At 48.9% G+C, this 26,205-nt stretch overlaps 1 long non-coding RNA gene and 1 pseudogene across 1 annotated transcript in view; one reads left to right on the plus strand and one right to left on the minus strand.

Moving 5' to 3' along the window:
• Nucleotides 1-26,205, minus strand: part of LOC135901823 (uncharacterized) — a 102,217-nt gene that overhangs the window by 36,586 nt on the left and 39,426 nt on the right. The gene's annotated exons all lie outside the window — the stretch shown is intronic.
• Nucleotides 3,842-5,062, plus strand: LOC135901787 (uncharacterized; annotated as a pseudogene).

Raw genomic sequence — 26,205 nt, forward strand, 5'->3', positions numbered from 1 at the left:
GAAATTTTCACGCTTCGAGTGTCTCCTCTACAACGCTTGAAAGCACTACAATAGGTAGTGGCTGCCTTTGAATGCGCGCGACATGGTAGGCTACTGCTCGGTGCCGCAGAGCCGGACGCACGTAACGGAGGCCGGTGTCAGCCTTATTCGCACGTAGCCGCAGGACAAGAAGCTGTGTGAAGCTTGGCTCGCGAAACATAAAACCGGCAAACAGTCATCGGCTACAACTCGGGTATGCAGCAAGCACAGCCGCAAGGAAGATTTCTGCTACGAAGCCGGGCCTGCGATGTTCTGGAAACGCGCACTGAGACGCTCGCCCGAGTCCGCTGCCCGACTAATGTCATGACGGTTTAGTCTATGAACTTGTCGATACTATAGATACTGGCAAGTTCAGTGGAGTAGAAAGGCAGCGGTAAGAAGCACATTTAAAGAAAGCATGGCATATGGTCATGTTTGTGTTATGAATTAATGCACTGGATTACAAAAAAAGGAGCAGCGGGAAATTGCACGCTGAGAACGCCGATAAACATACAGTGCGACGCAATTAGAGAAATAGTATTGAAAGGTCAAAGAATTTAGAAGAAAAAAAGATTGAATCGTCGCGACGGCACATCACAGTCCCGTAGGCGTCGAAGTCTCTACAATGAAATTATTTTTGAACAGCTCTGATAGCGCCCACGCAACAATGGTTGCTTGTGTACTGTCAAATGCTCATATTCTGCGGCCTTAAGCTCATGGCACGGTGCGAAAACGCGCGCGCGCAGAAAGCGAAACAGTGCGCGGACAAGCATGCAGACGCGCAGTCGGTCGCTGCGAATCTGCGCGATCGCTGCATTGAGGCTTCATTCTATTACGCTCCATTTAGTTATACAAACACTATAAGAACATATTTCACATAGTTTGCTCTCAGCGTTTACCTACCTTTCACGCAAGAAGCCGGTTCGGGAGACTCCATCGCGGCGACCGCGCGCAGTGGCGTTCACTGTACGTATTCGGTAAAGAGATAGCGGCTGTAAACGATTGTGTGTTTTCAGTTTGCCCAAGATTATTATTTAGACAGTAAGAAACTTCTCTCGTTTCGAAAGTACTCACAGAAATGTCCGGGAGAGCTCACGCGTGGTGTTTTCAGTGAGCGCTGACAGCAAAACCTATGAGGAGCGCGCCACGTGATCCCTCATACTACGCCAGCGAGGCGCTTCCGATAGAGGGCGACTCCGTAACTCCTCGCCGCCAATAATGTGAAATGCCGAGTTTATTGCTGCTCCTCTGCGAATTTTTACCATCATCGCCATACTCCTGAAGGCAGGGCCGGAGCGTTTAGGGCGTTGCTGCGAGGGTGAGCACTGGCGGCCTCTACCGGCACGCTTGGTCCCTACTCAATGGCGACGTGATATTTCTTCGGCCGCGCACTGCCGTAGGCGACCACGGGATGCACAGGTCATTCCTTATAGAGTAGGTCGTGGTCAGCCCTTTCCTTCAAGGTTCAATAGCTGTCAGTCTCGCATGTTCACGGAGAATAAAAGGAAAACAAGAAGGAAGATGAGACTGTCACGTGTTTTGAATTGCGCACCATGCAGCGCAGCGCCGCATGGTGCGCCGCATGGTGCAGCGCCGCGCAACGCTGCACAGAAGGAGCATGACGGTGCTCCTTCTGTGCAGTAAAGCCGAACCACCATTGCTGTGCGTTCTTGCTAGCCGCAGAGTTTCCCGTGTTCTCTCCGCATTTTTTTTAGATGACTAGCCTGAAAAATTGCATTTTCAACGCCTGGAAGTATCGAACTCGGCACAAGTACCGAGGGAAATGGCGAAAGACAGGTAAAAAAACAACAGCCGAGAACAACGCCCGCGACGCTCCGTTGTCGGTTAGGCCTACCGCCGACACCAGTCACCGCGACTATGGTGAAATCGACGCTGCTGTGGATTTCGTCAGTGCATCGCAGACAAAGATGGAATTCTTCAAAAGTGAATCAAGGTCGGTTGGTGCCCCTGCTGCTAGCACGGTGCCGTGCGAGATCGGCGCATTGACGGCACTGTTGGCAAGTTCGAAATGCCCCATTTGCCACGAACGGAAACTCACGGTATGAGAAGCAGCTGAGAAGCAGCTGAGAAGCACAAAGGACTTTCGTCATACCTAGAGCTATGCTGCAAAAATCCCGACTGCCCTGAATCTGTGCTTTCAATGGGCCTCTTCGATTTTCGGAGTTCTGGCAGCCCACTGGCAGCCAGATGGCAGCCAGCTAGTCCCGTTTCTGACAGGAAGTCACGTGGGCTGGGATCCCAAGACAACCCGAACCTGCCCGAATTTCGCAATATCGAACGCCGGTCAGCTGGTCAAATGTAAACATGCTACCAGCATGGCAGCGCCCGGCGAGGCCGGCGCGCGTTCGGCGTAGTCGGCCCATTTATGCGTTTCCAGCTAGAAAATATGCAGTTGCATTCAGGAATACGATCACTTTCGCATGATTTCGCTCAACTCGGTGCAGGACGCGTACTGGGCCAACCTCGCCTTGCGCAGTGCAACAGATGGCCTCCGACGCGACAAATGACAAGATGCAAAATCGTGACTGTATACTCGAAAGCGATAGCTGGAGGATCCCTGCTCGCAGCGATCACATCGCCCACCGGCGACACTGATGAGTTGGAGCTGTGTCATCACAAGACATGAAAAAGCAGGTTATCGGGTACGTCTCATACGCATAAAATTTCGCGCCGACCTGCTTGGGCTTCGACTTCAGAAAGTTTGTTGTGGCTGATGGTGCTTCTCATTTTGACCCTAAGGAGCTGAAGACGCGGCTGGCACATGAAAATGCTCGTCGCGTGTGACCAGCGAAACGTTTCACACAAAAAACAACATTGGTTGCAATCATGAGGGCAATAAGCCAATGTACTGAGTGAAATCAGTGTATTCTTAGATCAATGGCCTGCAGTTCGAACACATATCGGTTTCGAGCTGCCATCTAAGCATACGATGGAGAGAACACGGGCTAGCTGCAAAGCGTTCACTAACTGCAGAGAAAGGAGAGATATACATATGCGAGATATGTGAAAAGGAACGCCACCAGTGAAAGACGAACCCAAAATGTACCGCAATGTTTGAATGAGCATCTACAACTTGCATGGAACGCGATCCAGATAACATGCGCGCATAAGAGCGCGGCGTGCTGTTCATCGCCACGAAGAAGCAATCAAGGGACACACCCACATATACACACACACAAAAGCTTCAAACAGTTCACCACAGCTCGCATCACACTGCTTCGCCATGCAGAACGGAGCATTAGCACCTAAAAAGATAACGCTAGAAGTAAAGAAATCTAAAGATGACCGTAGACAGTTGGCTGAGCGAGGTAAATGTAAGTCCTCAAGCGCCCGCGTTGCAATTCGTGAAGTCCTCGAAAAGATGGCGGCGAGTGCCCATCGCCTCTTTTAGTCATCTGCTAGCCAGAGAACTTCCAGAGAGCAGCCAGACCAAAATCGTCATGGCCGGTTCTGGCGGCCCGCGGGTAGCCAGAACCGTCCAGTCCGAGCAAAACGAACGCCCGGCGGAAGTGTGTCGCGCGGTGGGCGGAGCAACCCGAGAAAAACGAAGACACTCTTGCTGGCTCTGGCAGCCCGCGGGTAGCCAGAAATGGAAAATCGAAGAAGCCCATTAATGCACACATCAAAACGAATCATCTCAGCTGGTGAGCGCGGTGACCCCGGGGCGAACATTCGCTATCACAGCGGGAGCTCGCGTGACGGCTTTGCCGTAAACATGATGGCTGTTTTGACAGCGCGTGCTATAGGTGCTGGATGTGACCAGCTTTCGTGATTTCGTGCGATCGGCCTTCCAAAACTGCTCCATCACAAGACATTCCATGCTATTCCTAAGAAGCTCCACGGTGCTGCAATGGAAGCTGTTCGCCAAAATTTGGAACAGGCACGAAAGGTCACGAAGGACGCCATTGGCGGCGGTGATGTGCCGGTCATGTTTAATGGCACTTGGCAAAAATGGGGCCATAAACGCCACAACGAAATGGGCATAGCTGTGTCCCTGGACACAGGTCTTTGCTTGGACTTTGAAGTCCTTTCAAATTGCTGTCTTGCTTGCAGTATCCACAAGCACATAGGTGATGATGATGAGGTATGGTAAGCCTTTCATCATCTTGTACGTGAAAAAAACACTGAATGTTCATCCCATGCAATGGAACCTGAAGCAGCAGTGCGCATATGGCAGAGGACTTAGTCATACGAGACCCCACTGTACTTCACAAGTTTCTTGAGCAATGGTGACAGCAAAGCCTATACTGCCGTCTGTGGGGCTGAGGTGTACGGTGACACTGTCATCGAAAAAGAAGACGATGTTGCAAAACACCTGGGCACTGCTCTGCGAAAAATGATGCCACTGCCACAAGGTGAAAAGCTAAAAGTCGCAGCCATCCAGAAACTGCAGACATACTACCAAAGAGCCATAACAAATAACAAGGGCAGCGTGTGCAGCACGTACACTGCTATATGGGCCTCCTATTTTCATTGCTGCTCTAGTGATGGGGCCAGCAGCCACAAATTTTGCCCTGCTGAACCAGATTGCTGGTGCAAACATAGGCATGCTGAAGCACTGGGGGAGCGTACATCACACCACACCCCCTTGTTGACAAAAGTTCAGGGCTTGGCAATTATGCCTATATACAAGCGCCTTACTGGTGAGAAGCTCCTGACTCGATGCCTTCATGGCAAGACACAAAACACAGCGGAGTTGCTCAACAGCAAGATATGGCTGCTGTGTCCAAAGACGAACTTCGCTTCCCGGGCATCAGTGGAGGCAGTCACGGCTATCGCCGTGCTGTGGTATAATAAAGGCCATGCTGGCATTGAAGAAGTACTACAAGAGATTGGAGTACTTCCCCCAGAAGAGTTGGTCACACACAGCGACCATTCTAATTACATGCGCATAAAGAAAATGAACTCTAAGCAAACTGCAGAATCAATATCGCACCGTCGGAGTGCAGTGAAAAGGGCTCGCACCGAGGAGACCAACCGTATGAGCCGGTAAGGGCAAAGCTACAGCATAGGAGCATTCTAGAAATGTTGCATGCTTTCTGTAAAGCTGCTCTTGAGTGTGACCAAGATTCATGCGAAAACAATTGCATTTTGAATAATAGAAGGTTTTGAAACTTTCAAATGCGTTTTTCCTCATTTCCGAATTTTTTCGTGTCTTCCGGGAAGCCTTTTGTACACTTAGCCAAGTGACGCTCACACTTTGCTCTCCATGCCCAGGGGTACACAATGTGCACCTGCTTTAATTGCAATGGCTCGTTAGCAAAAAACACTTTTGCTTGCAGTGCTGGCTAGAAAATGCCTTGTTGAAAGCATGTTTTAAGGGCAGCCATGTTTCTTCGTTATTTAACATTGATGGACTTCCAGTTTCAAAGAGTTCTACCATGCAGTTATGGTGCGCATGGCAGAGTTCCCCCTTTGTAGTCGGCATTCGTGCTGGCCCATCAAAGCCTGTTTCAGCAAATGATTTTTTGAGCCCTCTTGTCAGTGAGCTGCAACAGCTTCTTTTGCATGGAATGGTTTTTGAGCAGTGAGTAATTGAGGTTTCGTCAGCGGGTCTTGTTTTACATGCACCAGCACAGCCGTTTGTTATTCTAATTAAAGGACACATTGGGTATTTTGCGTGTCCAAATGCACAGTAGAGGGCACATACAGCAGCAGCGGACTCTGCTTTCCAACAAGATCCTCCACTTTGCGCACTGAAGATTCACTCAGGCGTCAGATTGACCCTGACCATCACCTGGGCACCTCAGTCTTGACGCTGCTTCCCATAGACTGCATTGCCTCTGCACCTCTTGACTACATGCACCTTTTATGTCTGGGCATTATAAAAAAGTTGCTTAGTGCTTGGTTAGGTGGTCATTCACAGGTCCGTCTCGGACCTGCAGAGCGCGGACGGTTGTCTGACTTTCTTTTTTTAGCTCTGTATGTTCCTAAAGAATTTTCCCACAAACCTAGAAGTGTAGCAGAGGCTGAGCGTTGGAAGGCAACAAAATTCAGATTACTTCTCTACATTGGGACTATAGTACTCATGCCCATTCTGCCTCCAGATCTTCACATGAACTTTCTTTTGCTGCACTCTGCAGTCCACGTTCTGGCAAGTCCTAGTCTGTGCCAGAAGCATACTGATTGTGCTGAGTCTCTTCTTCAGTACTTTGTTAAAGCTTTTGCAAAATTTTGAGGAAATAACCAGGTTTCCTACAATGTTCACGGTGTATTACATCTTGCAAATTATGTATGCAAGCATGGACCACTGGACCTGTTCAGCGCATTTCTTTTCGAAAATAACATGCAGTTCCTCGGGTGGCTTCTAAAAAAGTCACAGGACTCCACCCCCCCCCACCCCCATGCCCAGCTATACAATCGCTTAAAGGAGTAACCCCTGTATTCACAAACCAAACTTTACTTATCGCGATAAGGTCACTTATGAAAGGATGAGAAAGGTATAAATATAAGGAAAGAACAAGGTGCGTTTCGAAAACGCACCTTAACGCGCCATAGGTGTGCCTTATGAAAGGCACCCTTCACTCGTTAAGTGTTTTACCTGGGAGCGAGGCTAGAGAATTTTTTGCTACGAAATAGATACTTTGACGACGTTTAAACTGCTTTTATTATAAGAAAGCAGTAATGGCATGCACACAAGCATCTGTACATAAATAATGTATAAATGCTTGATGAAACTTGATGAAACGCTCGCCGTTTTTGGTGAGTCCGCCATTTACGTCTGGCCACGTTGGTCTAAACCACTCGACGCAGTGCACGTTTTTGTACCGTCTTCTCCAGATTGGTTTTGTCCGTGTTGTTTTGCCTTGTTATGACTTCCTTCGCTTTTTCTTGCTTATTTATAATTAGCTGTGCATTATTTTACTCATTTTTTATCAGTTTAGTTGTTTAAATAGTCGTAGTATTATCTTTTTTTTGGTAAACCGCGTTGAGAATGGAGCGGCGCAAAATTAACTTTACGGACGAAGAGCGCACCATCCTGATGGACCTGATGGAGAGGCACCGCGATGTGCTCGAGTGTAAACAGACTGATGCGGTGTCGATCAACGCAAAGAAGAAGACGTGGGAAAAGTTGGCCGACGAATTTAACAGTCGCCACAACGTGCGGCCACGCACGTCGAAGCAATTAAAGAAGTGCTGGGACAATCTCAAAGAAAAGTGGCACCGTGCCAAAGCCGAAGACTCGCGGGAGATATTCAAAACAGGTGAGCATTATTCCTCATCTGCCGAAATTTCTGCATCTTGCTTGTATATATATTTGATGAAAGCACGGGAAGCCATCGCTACAGCTGATTTCTAGCGCACTCTGCAACAGCTTGTGCGTGTGCATACGGAACAGTGGCGAGGACATAATAAATTCATCGCCAAAAATAACGTTGCAGTAAAATTGCTTGATCGTAACATGCAGGCAAACAAAGGATGTGCTTACGCATGTTTGTTTTCCGCGACACACTTGCACGACCGGCAAATTTGCTCACGTTTTGGTTTCTTGAAGGCGTCGTTTGCTACCTCAAAGGACGTCTTGCTGTGAAAGAAACGCTACCTTATTTGTTTGCAAAGCGCGCTAATGCAGTTCTTGGGCGAACGCCATCAACTAGCTTTGCGTGTAGGCTTGTCGTGTGCTGTAATGAAATACCAGGGGCAAGGAAAACTTGGGCACAGTTGCAGTTCATTAGCATATGCCTGGTGCTATGTGCGTGTGAGCACGGCGACCTGTGTCTGTATTTCCTTTGTGCTCAGCTAGCAGGGCTCCAAAATGACTTAAGACAGCTACATCATGATGTGTTCATATGTTTCTGCCAGTATTTTCGAAGCGGTGAAACTGAAGAGGTATCGTTGAATTTTTAGTGATCGTCAAATTTTGCTAATGCTGATATTTGCTTTTCAAAGATGGTGGCGCCCCGGCAGGACGCCACATGAATGACGAGTTGCTCAGGGTCGGTGCAGTGGCAACTCACATGGCCACATGCCTTGTCAACCCATTTGACAGCGACTGCACTGGGCCTGGCACAGAGCCGACGCCAGCTGTAGCAGCACTGCTGGCATCGTCACAGCCGGGACAAAGCACTGATGCAGATGGTGAGTATGAGTTAATGTGCAATATTATATCTGGACTAATTATTTAGGAAACTAGATTTGCTAATACAGAAAGACACCAAATGAGGCATTGCAGGTGGCTAATGAACAACTCGTTCTGTATTACGCATTTGACAGAGCAGTATTGCAAGAAACTAAGCTACTTTTTAATGTCGAAGTGCTGATATTACTTTTGGGCATCATGGTGATGAGGTTGGAGCAGTGCAGGAAGGGTTTTATTTATGGTTTCGTACAACGGACACTATAACGAGGAATGATGCAGTCATTGGTTCTGTCTCAAAGGCTTCCAAAACTGGTTTTTGCAGTTGCATTTGTGCATTATTTCATTGTTTTTATGTCAGTGTTGCAAACGGAAATCCCTTATTTTTTACAGTGGAGTGGTTACATCGCCAAAGTTGAATGTGTGCAATGTACAGTACACATGGATCGATATGCTCTTGCACTGTCTGGATCCAGAGGAGATGTCAATGTTATCTGCTCTGAACATACGAGAGGCACCATGCCTTGTGGAGATAACTGTAAATTGACCATGTTGTGTCGTGTACTCGATATATGATTAGCTGTGTATGTTCATGGGTGCCTATGCTGTGTGTTTGTGGTCATACATGTGTTTCATTTGTTGCCACATCCGTGTGGAATAGCAGGTAGACTTGCTATTGGGCAAACCTCTCCAGCGTTTCCAAAGCGCCTCTTTTTCCCATGCAATAGTGCCCATAATTTCCTGTTTATTATGTACCGTCAACAAGCAATATACACAGAAAGCCTACCTGTGATGCAAATAAGTGCCAGCATTGAGTGTCAGCATAGACACCATTGGTTTAGTTAATTTCATGGCCCATGAAACAGAGAATGAGTCCTAATATGAGGATGAGCGGCTTGTATGCAAAAGTTTGAATGCAACCGCATAGTTATTACTGTCACCGTTTCATTCAACCTGCTTCAGCTGGATGCACCAGCAGGAACATGCTGTATTGTTGTGTGATCATGGGCTTACATTGTGTAAAGTTCTTTAGTATGTCCTAATAGTAAGTACAGTGCAGTATTTTGTTCAACATCGGTGCATTATGTAGCAAGGCAAAAATGTCTGTATAGCTCACAGCGCACTCATAAAAGTGGATTGTAAAAGGTACAAGCACTGTGGAAACGACACTAATGTCAACTCTGATTGCAATAACTTTGCAGATGCCGACATGGACTATGATGACTCCTGGCAGGGGGACATTGAAAACCAGGACGAAGCAGCAGCTTCGCAGTGTGCAGCGCCACCAAATGCTGAAACTGCTCAGCTTGTACCAGAGCCAGCATCACCCCTAGCTACATGCCCACCAGCTCCAGCCCCGCCAGCTGCTGTGCCGCTAGTGCCGACAGCCCGCCGGCGGATAAACGCAAGCCGGTCATCCTGCACAAGGGATGATGCTGTGAGGAGCGAACTTGGCGCTCGGCTTGCTTCAATCACAAAAGATGCTCAAAGAAAAAGGAAAGAGCACTTGCTCAAGATGAAGCTAACTCGTGAAGACCATGCACTTCGCATGGAACTCGCTCGTGAGGATCATAAAGATAGACTTGAGAAAAGGCAGGCAGAACATGCACAAATAATGGAAAACCTTAAAGCAAAGAAGGCCCTTATTGACTTAAAAATGAAGGTTCTGCAGAAACAGAATGAGTAAGGCAGAAGAAAAAGTTTTCGTATATGATCATATGCCGTATTTACTCGCATAATCACACTTTTTTGTCAAAAAAATTGGTGCAAATCTAGGGGTGCGCTCATTGTACGAGTTAAATGTACGAGTGTGTAATGTAGTGTAGTGTAGTGTGTAGTGCGTAATGTACGAGTGTGTGTGATTGTACGAGTGTGTAAGCATGTGTAAGTGATACAAAAATGAAAAGGAAGATGACAGCAAAGAGTGCGTGCACGGATGATGCCAGTGCAGCACATTGTAAAGAGACGATCACAGAGAGCCAAGCACAAGAGCACACAGCACAAGAAAGAAATGAACGAATCAATCGCAGGTATGCACAGAGCACCAGTGAACCAATTGGTGAAGAACACTGAGCTCTGAAGGAGACCAATCCTGGGGAAATGCAAGGCCATGACGAGAAGGGTGAAGCATGTTGTTGAGGATAGAGTTCCAGGAAGCCATGCAGGAAGGTCAGCCACCAGACCAGGTGCTCAAGAAGGGCTGCCGAGTTTCCGACCCAAGCCACCAAGGCTTCTACCAACTGGGGCAATCTGTCAAGGACCAGCCAATGCCTTCCTATGCTTTGCAACTGTGCCAGGCTACCCGCTGTTACCGAGACGCCTTTGGATGACTGCACCAGTAGGCAGAATGTGAGCAGTCGGGCTGCGAGCCCTAGCTCCTGTACAGCCAGCTGCCTGGCCAGGACCTCTCAGTCCCCTGGTACTTCATTCTGATGGTTTTCTGCTAAGGCACCTGCTTCCTTTTGGCAGCAAGAACTGCTCTCCAGTTGTCATCATCTTGTCGTTAAACCTTCTTAGCAAGTTCATGTTGCTGGCCTCATTGCCGCACCTCGCTCAGCATGCAATGGTAAACTGTTGTGTTTCGCCTATCGCATGTTCCCGTTTACATTAGTGCATACTGCCTATTATCTACCGTCTCCTGTTAATGCTCTCTCTAGACGTTGAATGTTTGTGGCATTAATGCTTTGTGTGTCAGCATTGTGTAAGGCACAAAAGTAATATCCAGTCGCGTACTACAAATAATTTTCACGCAGTCTATTTCCAGTGGCGAAATTCTGTCCCAGTGGAAGGTAAGCAGAGTGGCACCGGTTTTTAAGGCAGAAAGCCGCTCCGATCCGTCAAATTATGATCCTATCTCGCTAACATGCATTGCATGCAAACTTATTGAACGTATAATTTACTACCACGTGGCAAAGCACCTGAATAATTCCTTTTTCTTCTCAAACCAACATGGATTTCGGTCTCGCTTTTCATGCGAATCTCAACTTTTTGAGTTCATGACTGACCTGCACCTAAACCTAGACTCATCCTTTCAAACTGACATCCTTTACCTTGATTTTTCTAAGGCTTTTGACCGTGTTCCTCACCAGCGTCTCATGGCTAAACTTTCTTGCCTTTCACTGGACCCACTGATACTTTCATGGATTCACTGCTTTTTAACTAATCGTTCGCAGTACACCGTCATCGAAAGTCATCCTTCTGCCCCTACTAACGTTATCTCCGGAGTCCCTAGGGCTCTGTTCTTGGCCCGCTTCTGTTCCTAATCTTAATCAATGACCTTCCTGCTAAAATTTCATCATCTGTTTGTGGATGATTGTATTCCCTACCGACGTATCTCTACTATTACCGATCAATCATTGTTGCAGGATGATATAACCTTAATTCAAAATTGGTGTTCAACCTGGCTCAAGCAGCTAAATGTACCGAAATGTAAGTTTATGAATGTATCTTGTGAAAGATCTAACCTACACTTACCATACACAGTAAACACTATCGCGATATCACAAGTGGAATCTTATAGGTATCTAGACATACAAATAACAAGTAATCTAAGCTGGTCAAAGCACATCACGTCGCTCTCTGCAAGCGTTTGCAAATCACTAGGTTTCACTAGACGATCACTCACGTTTTCTTCGCCCATGGTTGGACTAATCGCATACGAAACTTTCATCCGTAGCACACTTGAATATGCATCCCCTATCTGGAACTCCCATCAACAGTTCCTAATCCAGGCGTTAGAGGCTATACAAAATCGAGCTGCTCGTTTTATAACATCCAAATATAATTCTCGGTTGAGCGTTACTAACATCAAAGCTTCGATAGGTCTATCCCCCCTGTCATCCCGTCATAAGATGGCAACTCTCTGCCTTTTTCATAAGCTATATTATCATTTTTCTCATTTACGTGAGAGCCTAATTCTGCCACCCATGAGATCATCACGATGTCTGCTTAATTGTCAGTGTTCAACGCATTCATGGTTCAACTAATGCTTTCAATATATCATTTCTGCCGACTGCCACATCGGATTGGAATGTACTTCCCGACACTATTGTTAGTGAAACAAATTCTGTAGAAATTAAACTGTTATTATTCCACCAGTTTTGTCCACAGCCCCAGGAGTAATCCCTTTTATCGGCTTTTTCATTTTCATGTGTTTTATTTTTGTGACCCGTGGTTACCATTTGTTACCCCCCTCCTTGAGTAATGCCCCATCAGGGGCCCTTAACCCATTAGGGACCAGCGTGACCATATGGTCACGCTCGCCTACAGAAACGTTATCGGTGAATACATATTCAAAAACTCCCGCCAAAGTCGCCTCGTACGTGCCGTCTGAAAGCTTAGGGTTCACTTTAGAGACACCAGGTGGAAGCAGCTGTGGGTCAGTTTCTGGGACCTACTCGGAAAGTTAGCAAATCGCGTTTTTGTATGCGCTGCCTCACCATGCAACGCTCGAGAGGGTAAGTGTGTTTTTTTCGCACTGTTTGCGTACACAGTAACATGATGCACTTATCTCGCTATAGCTCTTGAATAATGTGACCACCAGTGAGCTTTTGAGAGAGGTTGACTTGTGTTTACTTTATGAAATAGCGCATTGTATTCTGCGTTGCCATATGGTCACGCTAGGCCTTAGGGCTCCGAAAACATTGTGATTTTTTTTATTTCTGCACATTATTATCGCGCATTGCTGTTTGGGTGTTCACGCAATACTCTTGTATTATAATGTTTAAATAGGTTGACGTTGGAAGAAATAACAAAGATCCTCGAAGACGACGACGATGACGTATCGGCAATATATATCGAGCCACCAGAGGCTAGCACCTATTCGGATGAGGATTTGGCAGATGAAGACTCAGGCGGGCTCATTGATAACCTAAGTGGGAGGCAGCTCAGAGCCGGCGCTGAAACTGTTTTTACAGATGGACGCCGAATCGGTGGGTGCGACTCCGACGACGACGACGTGGATGGCGAACATGGTGGGCTGGGCCACGGAACCTCAAACATCTCCTCCGCTGCAGGTGATGCAGGCATTCCTGAGAGTTTATCTGAGAATTTTCAATGGAGGAAGGCTGATCTTCAAAAACGTCCATGCATATTTCCTGACGCAAACTTTTCCGCTTACAGGGACTTCTCACCTGTTGAGTTGTTTGAACTTTTTTTTGATGAAACTGTCATGGAACTGTTAGTGGAGCAAACAAGAAAATACGCCTTATTTTTTAATATGCCTGATCCGGAGGTCACAAAAGAAGAAATGAGATGTTTTATTGGAGTCCTTGTTTTGTCCGGCTACGCCCGCTTGCCAGGGAAAAAGTGCTACTGGGACAGCGGCACTGACATGCGCAACGCAATGATTTACAATGCTATGCGGAGAAACCGCTTTATACAGATAATGAGGTTTCTGCACTGTGCGGACAATGCGAGCTTGACACTTAGCGACAAGCTAACAAAGTTGCGTCCATTGATGGCCCTACTGAAAGCAAGGTTCTTGAAGCACTTTCAGCCTGTTCGTCACCTGAGCTATGACGAAAGTATGATTGAGTACTACGGTCGTCATGGTTGTAAACAGTTTATACGCGGAAAGCCAATTCGCTTCGGCTATAAAGTATGGTGCGTTAACGCCAAGAATGGATACCTCGTAAACTTCGAAGTGTATCAAGGAAAGCAAGGCAACCCAGGAACATCTGCAAAATATGAAAAAAACTTTGGCAAAGCAGCCGCACCACTTCTTCAAATGGTGGATCAACTCCCAGTAGAGGCTCACAATCTTCCATTTTCTTTCTATTTTGATAATTTATTTACCAGCATGCCGCTACTTCGGCATCTCAAGGCACAGGGCTACGAAGGTACGGGCACAATGCGGCAGAACCGTGTACCGAAAGAGTGCCCGATTGCTCGACCTGAACATATCAAGCGTCAGCCTCGCAGGCATGAAGAGCACGTGCTGAGCGACGATGGAATAATAGTTGTCCGCTGGATGGACAACTCCGTAGTAACTATCGCTAGCACCATACACGGAATAGAACCAATGTCGTTCGCAGACAGGTACTCCCGTGTTCAGAAGAAAAGAGTCAAGGTACCCCGTCCAAATGCTGTTGCTCAATACAACAGCTTTATGGGAGGCACAGACCAGATGGACGCAAATGTAGCTGCTTACAGGATCGGAATCCGTGGCAAAAAATGGTGGTGGCCAATCTTCACGTGGCTTTGTGACGTATCCATCACCAACGCTTGGGCACTAATTCGTAGCACGGGGTCCAACATTACCCAGCTTGAGTTCCGCAGGCAAGTGGTACAAAGCTATTTGATGCGATGGGAGAATAAGCCGAAAGGACCTGGTCGAAGGAGGACTTCGAAGCCTGGTGACGTCCTGACCGCTGTCCGGTACGACCAAGTTGCCCACTTTGTTGCAGCCGTACCTAATGGAAAGAGACGGAGGTGTGCCGGCGACAACTGCAACAGTGCGGTGCGCACACAATGCACCAAGTGTGATATTGGCATCTGTATTACATGCTTTCAGCCTTACCACACCAAATGACTGCCCTACTGTTCAGCAAGTTCGATTTTCCTCAAGTTTTGTGGCTTAAAATAAATGTTTTTCATTTGGTGCACTTTTTTGTAGCCTGAAGGCCCAGCGTGACCATATGGTCACGGGCTATATTTCCATAACTGATTACGCAAACGCAATTATTTTTGCATGTCATTAATCTGTACAGAAATATGTTCATATATATCGTTTATTTCAACAAAACCAGAAAAAAAAGAAACCGGTCCCTAATGGGTTAAGGGTAAATAAATGATGGTGATGATGATGAATAAACAGCTTTGTCATCAGCTGTCATCAAACAGCTTTGCTCCAAAGTTCTGCCTCAGTGACCCATTCTTAACCTAAGAACCTGTATCACAGTGGGCTATTCAGGAAGAGAAAGCCTGTGCCCTTGAACACACCAGTGCGGCAGCTCTGGAGGAATTGCTGGAGTGCACTTGTAAGATTATATTAAAAGCAAAGGTCCACATATTGAGCAAAATATTTTTAGCCCATAGTGAAATGTTACGTGAAAGCAACTGTGAATGTTCAACTTGGATGTTCAAAGAAACAGAAGGGGCTGAAGCTCATAGGCAAGAAAAGGTACCATAGGAGGCCCCACCTTAAATAAGGAATATGTGGCACCATTTCTATGCTTATGAGGAGGACTGTTACCTTGCAACATACATTCAAGTCAGGTCCTAAGTTCAATTGCAAATCCAAATTTGATACTGCATGCTCGCTGACAGCGAACTTCATTCAGCGCCTTTTGAGGCAAAAGTATTGTGAAGAGCAGACTACTGTAACATGGTTGCCAAGTGATATGAGTGGGGCTAGCATGAAGCAGACTGAACGCTTTCAGTGCGGAAATGCTGTCATGCACAATAAGATGGCCTAAGAACATATAAATTCACTTGTACCATTTTTATTGTTCCACTTTCTTAGCCGTTTTTCCATGCACAACTTCATGCAGGCATATTAAGAAAATCATGACTTTGGGAGATGCTACTTGGAGGGAAGTGTTTGCCAGAAAATTAATTTTTTAGAAGTGCTGCTACTAAACTGTCTCTGCGCCATCAGTTCAGCGCGGCAGCTGCTTCTGCTGCAGCTTGCCACATCATTGGGCGAATTTTCCAGGTTGTCCTGCCCGCCACAAATTCTGCCAGACATGTGGCAAGAAGGGACATTACTTCCAACTGTGCTGTTCATCAGAAAGTACATTGGGAACAGTCAACGAGTTGGAAACTCGAGAATACTGCTATAAAGTGTGGGGAGCACCCGCCTCCATTTCCTCCCGCGTACCCGCGGCGTCCCGTTCGCACGTGGCGACGGGTCGGGCCGGCGTAGACAAGAGAGAGAGGCACTACGCGCCCTCCCTTTCTCCGTCACTCTGATGACGCGCGTACCCCTCTCCCCCTACGCGGCTCACGGGAAAGGGAAACGTATCCGGCGGGCGAGGCGGACTTCCCCTCGCAAAAAGGTAAAAAGGCATAAAAGCGCGCCACCGGGAGAGACTCGCTCTCTTGAGACGTCGACACCTTGGATCGCCTGCACGACAGCACCTGCCGCATCCTGTGAGTGATCTCGTTTGTCTGACCCACCCAGACAACGAGGCAAGCCTATTTACTACTACTACTGAGAGGACGTCCCTCTGCGAGTGTTCGCTATTGCTAAAAGCAATAAACGTTATTACCGTTGACACCGCTGGTTGCCTTATTCGTTCGAACCTGGCGTAGCCGCGATTCCCGCGCTACGGGTTGGGAGTACCACGAAGCGACTGCGTGGGGCTAGATCCGGAGCTCGCCTTCAGCCCTAGCCGCACGCAGAGTGGAACCCCCACATTTCTGTGTGGCTGTGGCGCTGTCCGCATCCACAAGAGCCACAACCAAGGGGCCCTGCACCGGCTCCGGACGAGAGCAACCAGTACGCCACCGCCGCAGCCACGACCACCAAACGGAGCGGTCCAGGCCATGCTGGCCCGAGCGGCCCGCGAGAACGAGTTCGCGGAATGGCTGCTCCACGTGGCGACCGGACACCCAGGCACCGCTGCTGGGACGGCAAATCCCAGCAGCGGAGCAGCCGGCAGCGGAACCACCAGCAGCGGAGCAGCCAGCCGCGAAGACGACGGCTGGCACAGCGAGCGAAGATGCTGCGGCGGTGGCCGACAGCGACAACAGGGAGGCGGCGGAGGAGCTCCAGGAGATGGAGACCAGCTTCTGGGCCATTCCTGACGAATAAAGCGGCGTCCGACTCTTTGCGCCCGAGGGCCTTCTTAAAGGGAGGAGGATGTGGGGAGCACCCGCCACCGTTTCCTCCCGCGTACCCGCGGCGTCCCGTTCACACGTGGCGACGGGTCGGGCCGGCGTAGACAAGGGAGAGAGGCACTACGCGCCCTCCCTTTCTCCGTCACTCTGATGACGCGCGTACCCCTCTTCCTCTACGCGGCTCACGGGAAAGGGAAACGTATCCGGCGAGCGAGGACTTCCCCTCGCAAAAAGGTAAAATGTCATAAAAGCGCGCCACCAGGAGAGACTCGCTCTCTCGAGACGCCGACACCTTGGACCGCCTGCACGACAGCACCTGCCGCATCCCGTGAGTGATCTCGTTTGTCTGACCCACCCAGACAACGAGACAAGCCTATTTACTACTACTGCTGAGAGGACGTCCCTCTGCGAGTGTTCGCTATTGCTAAAAGCAATAAACGTTATTACCTTTGACACCGCTGGTTGCCTTATCCGTTCGAACCCGGCGTAGCCGCGATTCCCGCGCTACGGGTTGGGAGTACCACGAAGCGACTGCGTGGGGCTAGATCCGGAGCTCGCCTTCAGCCCTAGCCACACGCAGAGTGGAACCCCCACATTTCTGTGCGGCTGTGGCGCGGTCCGCATCCACAAGAGCCACAACCGAGGGGCCCTGCACCGGCTCCGGACGAGAGCAACCAGTACGCCACCGCCGCAGCCACGACCACCAAACGGAGCGGTCCAGGCCATGCTGGCCCGAGCGGCCCGCGAGAACGAGTTCGCGGAATGGCTGCTCCACGTGGCGACCGGACACCCAGGCACCACTGCTGGGACGGCAAATCCCAGCAGCGGAGCAGCCGGCAGCGGAACCACCAGCAGCGGAGCAGCCAGCCGCGAAGACGACGGCTGGCACAGCGAGCGAAGATGCTGCGGCGGTGGCCGACAGCGACAACAGGGAGGCGGCGGAGGAACTCCAGGAGATGGAGACCAGCTTCTGGGCCATTCCTGGCGAATAAAGCGGCTTCCGACTCTTTGCGTCCGAGGGCCTTCTTAAAGGGAGGAGGATGTGGGGAGCACCTGCCACCGTTTCCTCCCGCGTAACCGCGGCGTCCCGTTTGCACATGGCGACGGGTCGGGCTGGCGTAGACAAAGGAGAGAGGCACTACGCGCCCTCCCTTTCTCTGTCACTCTGATGACGCGCGTACCCCTCTCCCCCTACGCGGCTCACGGGAAAGGGAAACGTATCCGGCGGGCGAGGAGGACTTCCCCTCGCAAAAAGGTAAAAAGGCATAAAAGCGCACCACCATAGACTCGCTCTCTCGAGACGCCGACACCTTGGACCGCCTGCACGACAGCACCTGCCGCATCCCGTGAGTGATCTCGTTTGTCTGACCCACCCAGACAACGAGACAAGCCTATTTACTGGCGCCGACGCCGACACCTTGGACCGCCTGCACGACAGCAGCTGCCGCATCCCGTGAGTGATCTCGTTTGTCTGACCCACCCAGACAACGAGGCAAGCCTATTTACTTCTAATTACTGAGAGGACGTCCCTCTGCGAGTGTTCGCTATTGCTAAAAGCAATAAACGTTATTACCGTTGACACCGCTGGTTGCCTTATTCGTTCGAACCCGGCGTAGCCGCGATTCCCGCGCTACGGGCTGGGAGTACCACGAAGTGACTGCGTGGGGCTAGATCCGGAGCTCGCCTTCAGCCCTAGCCACACGCAGAGTGGAACCCCCACAAAAGACAGCAACCATTCTACACATTAAAGACACTGTCGGTGCCTTATCGTTTATGCACATTCCCATACAGGTGAGCAACTTGACTCTACAGTTGATGGTTGACACCGGAGCAGTTGTGTCTACGATGAATCTTCAAAACTACAAAAGTCACTTCTCAAATATCCGCCTACTTCAATCGCATTAAGTCATTCAGCACTACTTGGCGCAAGTGGTGAAGAACTTGGGATTTTTCAACGCCACTGTCAAATTTCAAGAAGTCAGCTTCGGCGAACTTTAACTTGACTGAACTCGGTTTATCACTTGGACTTGACGCTATTAAAGGGAAGCTGAAAAGTTCTCCAGAACAAATGAGTGAATAGCCGTACGTAATGGTTTTCAATCCTCCGAATTCGAATATCGCATCGAAATTGAGCGAAAGAAAGCGCAAACAGATTTTATTTCGACGAAAAGTGCAGCAGCAGACTCGGACAGCTCACGCGCCTCTTTTCTGCCTGTGATTGGTCGGCTGCCTCGTGACGTCAACACTGGTGTTCGTCCGGACCGGCCGCTGTGGTTTGGCGAGACGGTAATACGGTAAATTTCGGGAGCTTGCGTTTATCTGAGGAGTTCGGCGTTGCTCCCTACATGTATACGTAGCCGGTCTTTCCAAGAAGCAAAAGATGCTGGTAGCAAGCAGTACTTTCGAAACGAAAGCGAAGTGTTAGCATCTTCTCGTGTTAGAAATGTTCTTTGGCGAGTATGTTTTTTGCAAAGCTGTATTCAGCGATCCAGTGAGTTCATTTCCGGGCAGACAACTGTACTGTTACGTTCCTGCATGCCTCCTCGTGGAACAAAAGGAGGGATGCGATCGTCGGCATTTGTGCGCTACCTTAAATCTATTGGCAATCTACACAGACGGTTTACATGGGGAAAAAGTTTTCCGGATCTTGTAGCATGTGTAGTGGCCTTCATCAGTGCGCCATCTGCACGCTACTCGTAACCAGAGCCGTAAAGGCGCAGCGAATTCCGTCGGCTACGCGAGACAGCCGGTTTCTCTCTGTGCGCAAGGGGGAGCGCAGCGTCCTGGCGTGCACCGGCTTTCAAACACATGAAAACTTTACACTTGCACATCATTATGGTAGCTGCATGTTGGCTGTTTCGAAACACTTATGCGAATAGAAAATTAACGGCGGTTTGCAACAAAACCTGCGTCAAGGGTGGGAGATGAACATGTACCTTCCGTTCAGCGTGCTAACACGAAGGAGCTAGCAATAAATAAAAATCCAGGTTTGGACGACTTTGTGTATTCATAAGGTCTTCCAAGACCAGTTACCATCCATCCGCCCGCACCCGTCTTGCCTTTGTGCGTTCGTTGCCCCCGACCATTTCGCGCTGCGTTTAGAAAGCCTGCTAGCCGAAAGTCGTACTCTCACTCATTCACGCATTATTGATAAACTCTGGTAGTAATTGTTGTCACGGGAGCGGTTAGAGAACAGCACTGTTGTTCTTGAGCGCTTGAATTTCTTTCAATTCACAGCAGCCTCCCACTTAGCTGCAAGGTTCTTGTCTTGCAGGGAGTAATGGAACATCGTCGCGGCCGCTGGTGTATGTACAATCGTAGGCTGCACAGAACGCTGGCATGATCGGCCCACCACTTCAATTGATGCTGCGCACATCAACTACCACTCTACATACACACAAACAAAGGAATGCAGGGTCGAGCGAGGCAGATTATGACGGCAAGCAGAAACAAGCGTGGTCAGGCACAGTCGCGGAGACAAGGAGCGGAACACCAGTGCTGACATCACTACGCCACGGCTTCCGGTCTCTGCTCGCATCGTCAGCGTCAGTGCAATTTTAACCGTCATTTCTAAGTGAAAAACCCCGCCCAAAATTTTACGTGCGTGGTTTATAAGGTTCCCGCATCCGTATACGAGTGTCTTATTGAATTCGACAGACTCGTCAGCTTCCCTTTAAGGTATTGAAGGTAGTGATCGATGGAGCGACTTTGTCGTGTGTCCAAACCTCACTTTCCCGACTGGACTTCGACATCGGTTCCCGCTGGACGGAATGTCATCTGACTTCACTGAACTTATACAGTGCAGCAAACTTTGACGGTGCACCACAGGCCAATGTCTGTTTGACTTCCCCAGCGAGAGTGAACCAGTTAGAGTGCTGGAACAGTTTACCCTAGTTAAAGCGTCGCGACAGCAAGCTCCACGCAAAACCGCTGTGGACTATGCATCACGAGTCAATTTGCATGTTGAGCACATTTCTACCAGGTTTTTCTATAGTCACGCACATGCTAAGGCGTATACCCCACTTGCAAATTCTTTTCTAAAACAGTTAGATGCAATAGTTACTTCAGATATGCCGTCAGTGAATTCCGCCTTCAATGCAGTTCTCATTCGCGAGTGCGTTCTGATACAGCTCGTAAAGTACCTCGAATGAGTATTTCATGCTCGGCCGTAAGGCACAAGAGTTGGGCACGATTACTTATGCTGACTGACGGGCCCAGTCAAATTGCTCCATCAGCAGCACCAACTGCTGAGCGCTTGATAGTATCTGAGGATTCTGTTCAGGCACCAGTTTTACATCCGGCTGTGGTGCCGAGCTAACATGTTCTTTCACTCGATAGGCATGTACCGTAAAAACCCGCGTATAGTACGAGGTTTTTTTCCTGTTATTAGCGTCCCAAATTTCCGCCTCGTACTATATGCGGATCCGGACAAAAATTTCAAAGTTCCGCTCGAAGTTTTGGTTTTGTTATTGCTCTGTGGCTACGGCATCGTTTCTTTCTTTGTTGAGTGCGGACCTTGGCAGTTCACGTGTTAACCGCGCTTCGCGAAGTGCATCGTTTTTAGTGAAGGAGCACGATGTCGGGGGCACGGAAGCAGTACTCGGCAGCTTTCAAGCGAAATGTGATTTTAGCGGCAGAGGAAATCGGCAACAGTGCGGCCGGGAGGCAGTTTGGCGTCACCGAGGGAAGCATCCGCGGATGGCGACGGCAAAAAGAAGCACTTTTCGAGTGCAGTGGAACGCGACGAAGCTTTCGCGGCCCGAAGAATGGGACATTCCCGGAAATTGAACTCAAACTGACGGAATTTGTCCGACAACAGCGAGCGGCCCATCTTGCTGCGAGCGTGGAGCTCATGCAGGCAAAAGCTAGGGAGCTTGCGAGAGAAAAAGGCCTAACGAGCTCCACCTTCAAAGCAAGCAAGCATTGGATTTATCGGTATGTGTGCTGTGCAGGATTTTCATTGCGCCGGAGAACTTTAATTTCGCAAAAGCTGCCGGAATCGTTTTAAGAGTTACTGGTGGCTTTCCAGCGCCACGTTATTTCGTTGCGCAAGTTGAAGAACTTTCAGCTAGGGCAAATCGGCAATGCTCACCAAACACCAGTTTATCTGGACATGCCATCGCCCCTCACCGTGCACGAAAAGGGCTCGAAACAAGTTTGTGTCCGGTTCACTGGGAACGAGAAGACGCAAGTTACCGTCATGTTGTCATGCACGGCAGATGGCCGCAAGCTCCCGCCCTACGTCGTCTTCAAGCACAAGACAATGCCGAAAGGTGAGCTGCCGAAAAATGTCATCGTAAAATGCCACGAGAAAGGGTGGATGAATGAGAGTCTTGTGCTCGACTGGATAAAGTCCGTTTGGTGTAGACAGCCCGGTGCACTGTTGTCGTTCCCGTCCATCCTCGTGCTGGACGCGTTTCGTGGCCATTTGGCCGACTCGGTGAAGATGCTGTTGCGTGATTGTAATACTGAACTCGTCGTTATCCCGGGTGGCATGACGTCTCAGCTGCAGCCTCTAGATGTTTGCGTCAACAAGCCTTTCAAGGACGCGGTGAAGCGGTGCTAAGCAGAGTGGATGCGGTCAGGTAAACCTGCAGTGACGCCGACTGCGCGGCTGAAGCGGGCATCGCCAGCCACACTGTGCAAGTGGATCGTGGACACATGGTCAAGCATCCCAGAAGACCTTGTGCGTCGCGCTTTCAAGAAGTGCGGGATCTCGAACGCGCTTGATGGCACCGAGGACAAGTACCTCTGGGAGATGTCAGACAAGGAATTGTCCGATGAAAGCGCAGCGCAGGACGACAGTGAATGAAGTGCTGAGTCCGAATTAAATAAATGTTTTCCCCGAGTTTCTCTAACTCGTATTATACGTGGGTAAAACTTTTCTTTTCCATTTCTCGGTCCAGAAATTTCACCTCATATTATATTCGGGTTCGTATTATATGCGGGTTTTTATTGTAACTGGACCCAGTGGTTCAATGCAGGGACCTTCAAAACAAGTGACTGATGCGCCTAGTACCCATGCTTTGTCTGAAAAGCCTAACACTCATGTCTTCACGCTTTCGTGCTCACATGCAGTTCCTCATAAGTCTTCGCTCTCAGCTGTGCCTGAGGAGCGCCTCAGGGAATGTTCGGATTCTTTTGGATCTTGTTCACCTTCAGAGTCATCTGACAAGTGCTTCAGTGAGCTAGGAAGCTCAAATATCAAGTCTTCATCTCCGTCCCCAGTTTCGCCTGGTGGGTGCTTAGCTGAGTAGCAAAGTTGAGAAGCAACTTCGGAGCCATTACTGGCACCTATAGAGGAACGCAGCCTCATGTACTGCAATTTTCTCAGTGGTCAGAAAGGTGGCGGCAGAAACCGTGTCACCTACGAGGTTTTATTTCATGCGTGCGCAGTTTCTTACTTGCATTTCTGTGACATACCTGGACAGGTGTTCAGGTGTTTTGTTGGCTGCTGTGCAGACCATTGTGTTCCATGTTCATTTTTTTGTTACGTGCTTTTATTTCTAAAAAAAAGGAGTGCTGTATTTCGCTACTTCTTGATCGGGGAGGAGAGAGTTGGAAAGGATGCGATGTAATGCATACCATTAAGGGGGGATGCGGGGCTAAAATACCGATTTTCGGAAAAAAAATGTGTTTTAAAGCTTGAGTTGTTTTGGATTGCTGGTTTAATGAAGAATATTCTCACCAGGTTTGGTTGTTATCGGAGAAGTAGAAAAGAAGAAAATTAATTTTTTTCACGACGCGGTGGGGCGCATTTGCCGTCAAAGGCGTCTGAACGCTCCTTTCAAGACGCGGCCGCGGTGCGGGCAAAAAACCGAACGTGAAGTGAATGCCTGTGATAGAAAGTTTGTTTTTCGCGCTGTTTAGTGACGGAATACTTTCCATCGAGACTATGCAAGGCAACTATCGAAGAACTAAAAAAGAAAGGCATATTACTGGCCGCAGAAACCGAAACAGGAGCTCGGATTGGCGGAAATGTACCACGTGACCACCCAACGCTGTTTTCGCGCCATTTGGAGTCGTTCCTGCGTTGGTTGCGCTCGACGCTTGCTATGTGTTGCTATATCTTCCTTCTGTGAGCTTATTGCGATCATCGGGTGGCCGGTGGTGTGACCCGAAGATGCCCGCAACGAAGGCTTCGACACGGAAAAGCTTCGGGAAGCGAAAACGCACGACGAAAGCGAGAGGCCTAAACAGCACTGGGCGACCGCCAGCAAATGAGCGTCTGCCTGTGTGTTCGCCAAGCCCAAGCCTGCTGCCGGCGGCTGATGCGAACCCTACAAGCTCCGATGGTGGTTCGTCACCTATGGAAATGTCTACTGGTTCTGCTGATGGTGGTGAGTGCCAATTGACGACATTTGAAAGGAAGGCTGCGCTACTTTGCCAGGGTCCTGCCGACGAAAGCGAGGAAACGCCAGAGCCCAGCGGCTACCGTTTTGTAAAAGTTACAGCCATCAAGGCGGTGGTAACATCGCTTCTGTGCCCGCATTGTCACGGACAGTCGTTGGACTTGGAAGAAATCGGTGCGGGTGTGAATCTGGAGTTTGTCGTGATGTGTAGATGGTGTGGTGAAGTCAAGAAGGCCGCGCATGCCCCACCTGTGAAGTCCAGTCGGCAGCCTGAGCTTTCATTGCGCCTCGTGGTTGCAAGCCGTAACTGCGGCATGAACTACAAAACCATGGCAAACTTTTTTGCGGGTATGGACGCGCCAATGCCCATGCACCACAAAACATACCAGACAGTAGCGGAGAAGGTGCACAGAGCCGCTATGGAAGCTGCGTCTGATGTCATGCGCGAAGCCGGAGCCGCTGTGAGGGCAATCAACTCCGTTGCTTGCTCCACTCAACTTTTGGACGTGGGTGTAAGTTATGACGGAACTTGGCATAAACGCGGCCACACCTCACACTTTGGGCTCGGCATTGCTATCGAGCTGGAAACTGGGTTGGTGCTGGATTTTGCTGTGCAATGCAACTATTGCCATGGCTGCAACTATGGTCCCAAAGAAGGTGAGGATGGACATCAAGATTGGAAAAAAGCACACAGTGAGGTCTGCCAGAAGAACTTCAGTGGATCATCGAATGCCATGGAAGTTGAAGCTGCAGGCATAATATTCAGTCGCTCTAAGGAGCTTCACAACATGCAATACACCACAGTGCTCTGTGATGGCGACAGCAAATCATTCCTGCATGTCTCCAGCCTGCAGCTGTATGATAAAGAGATTGTGAAGGAAGACTGCATAAATCATGTCGCAAAACGTGTTTATGCTGGAATTGAAAAACTAAAGAAAACGATGAAAGGTCTAGGAGGCAAGGGGAAGCTGACGCAAAGCGTGGTAAAAAAACTCACTGCTTACTATGCATCTGCCCTGAAAGAAAATGCTCCAGATGTGACAAAAATGCAACGAGGAGTATCTGCGACACTTTTTCATTCCTACTCGACGGACGAAGTCCCACGACATGACACTTGTCCACATGGTGAGGACTCATGCTGCCACTACAATCGGCACAAAGCCCTAGTTGTAGCTGGTAAGCCATCAGTGCCAAGACCCCATCGTCCAGCTTTCAGCAGAGACGTTGCCAAAGAGCTTGTGCCTCTCTACAACCGGCTTAGTAAGCCAGAGCTCCTTGCACGATGCTCAAGAATGCAGACACAGAATGCAAACGAGTCTTTCAATGCGCTAGTGTGGAAGAAGTGCCCGAAGACCCAATTCGCATCCCTGAGAACCGTGGAGACTGCAGCAGCCTTGGCTGTACTAGAATTTAATGAGGGTGCACGTGACATCAAGAGAGTATTTGACAAGCTGGAACTAGAACATGGAGTCCAGACGATGAAGCACGTCCAACAAGCAACCCATCAAAGCATTGCCCGAGCGAAGGCAAGGGCGATGGACAGCTCTAAAGTTGAGAAAAAGAAAAGAAGGCTTGAAGCAATTGCCACAGAACAGCGTCGCGTTGAAGATGAGGGCCCGACCTATGGAGCAGGGCACTTTGATTAATTTTTTTTTACCACAAAATAAAATAGCATGTTCTCAAATCTTTGAACTCATTTTTCTGAGTTTGCACTTTTGGGGGAAACAAAACCGTTAGGAAAACAATCATTTCTAAACTACATTGCCAAAAGATGCTTTCAAGGTGGTTTCTAGACTGAAATTTTCTCAGGAACAAGATAAGATACTTTTTAGGGTGCTAAATAGTTTCTAACAGAAAATATTTTGAGATGTCTGACATGTATGACAACAAAAAAATTGAACTTTGTTTTTAGATTGATGACATTTTTACAGAAATTGCATAAAAAGCATGCGA

The sequence above is a fragment of the Dermacentor albipictus genome, chromosome 2 (assembly GCF_038994185.2).
Source record: "Dermacentor albipictus isolate Rhodes 1998 colony chromosome 2, USDA_Dalb.pri_finalv2, whole genome shotgun sequence".
Lineage (NCBI taxonomy): Eukaryota > Metazoa > Arthropoda > Arachnida > Ixodida > Ixodidae > Dermacentor > Dermacentor albipictus.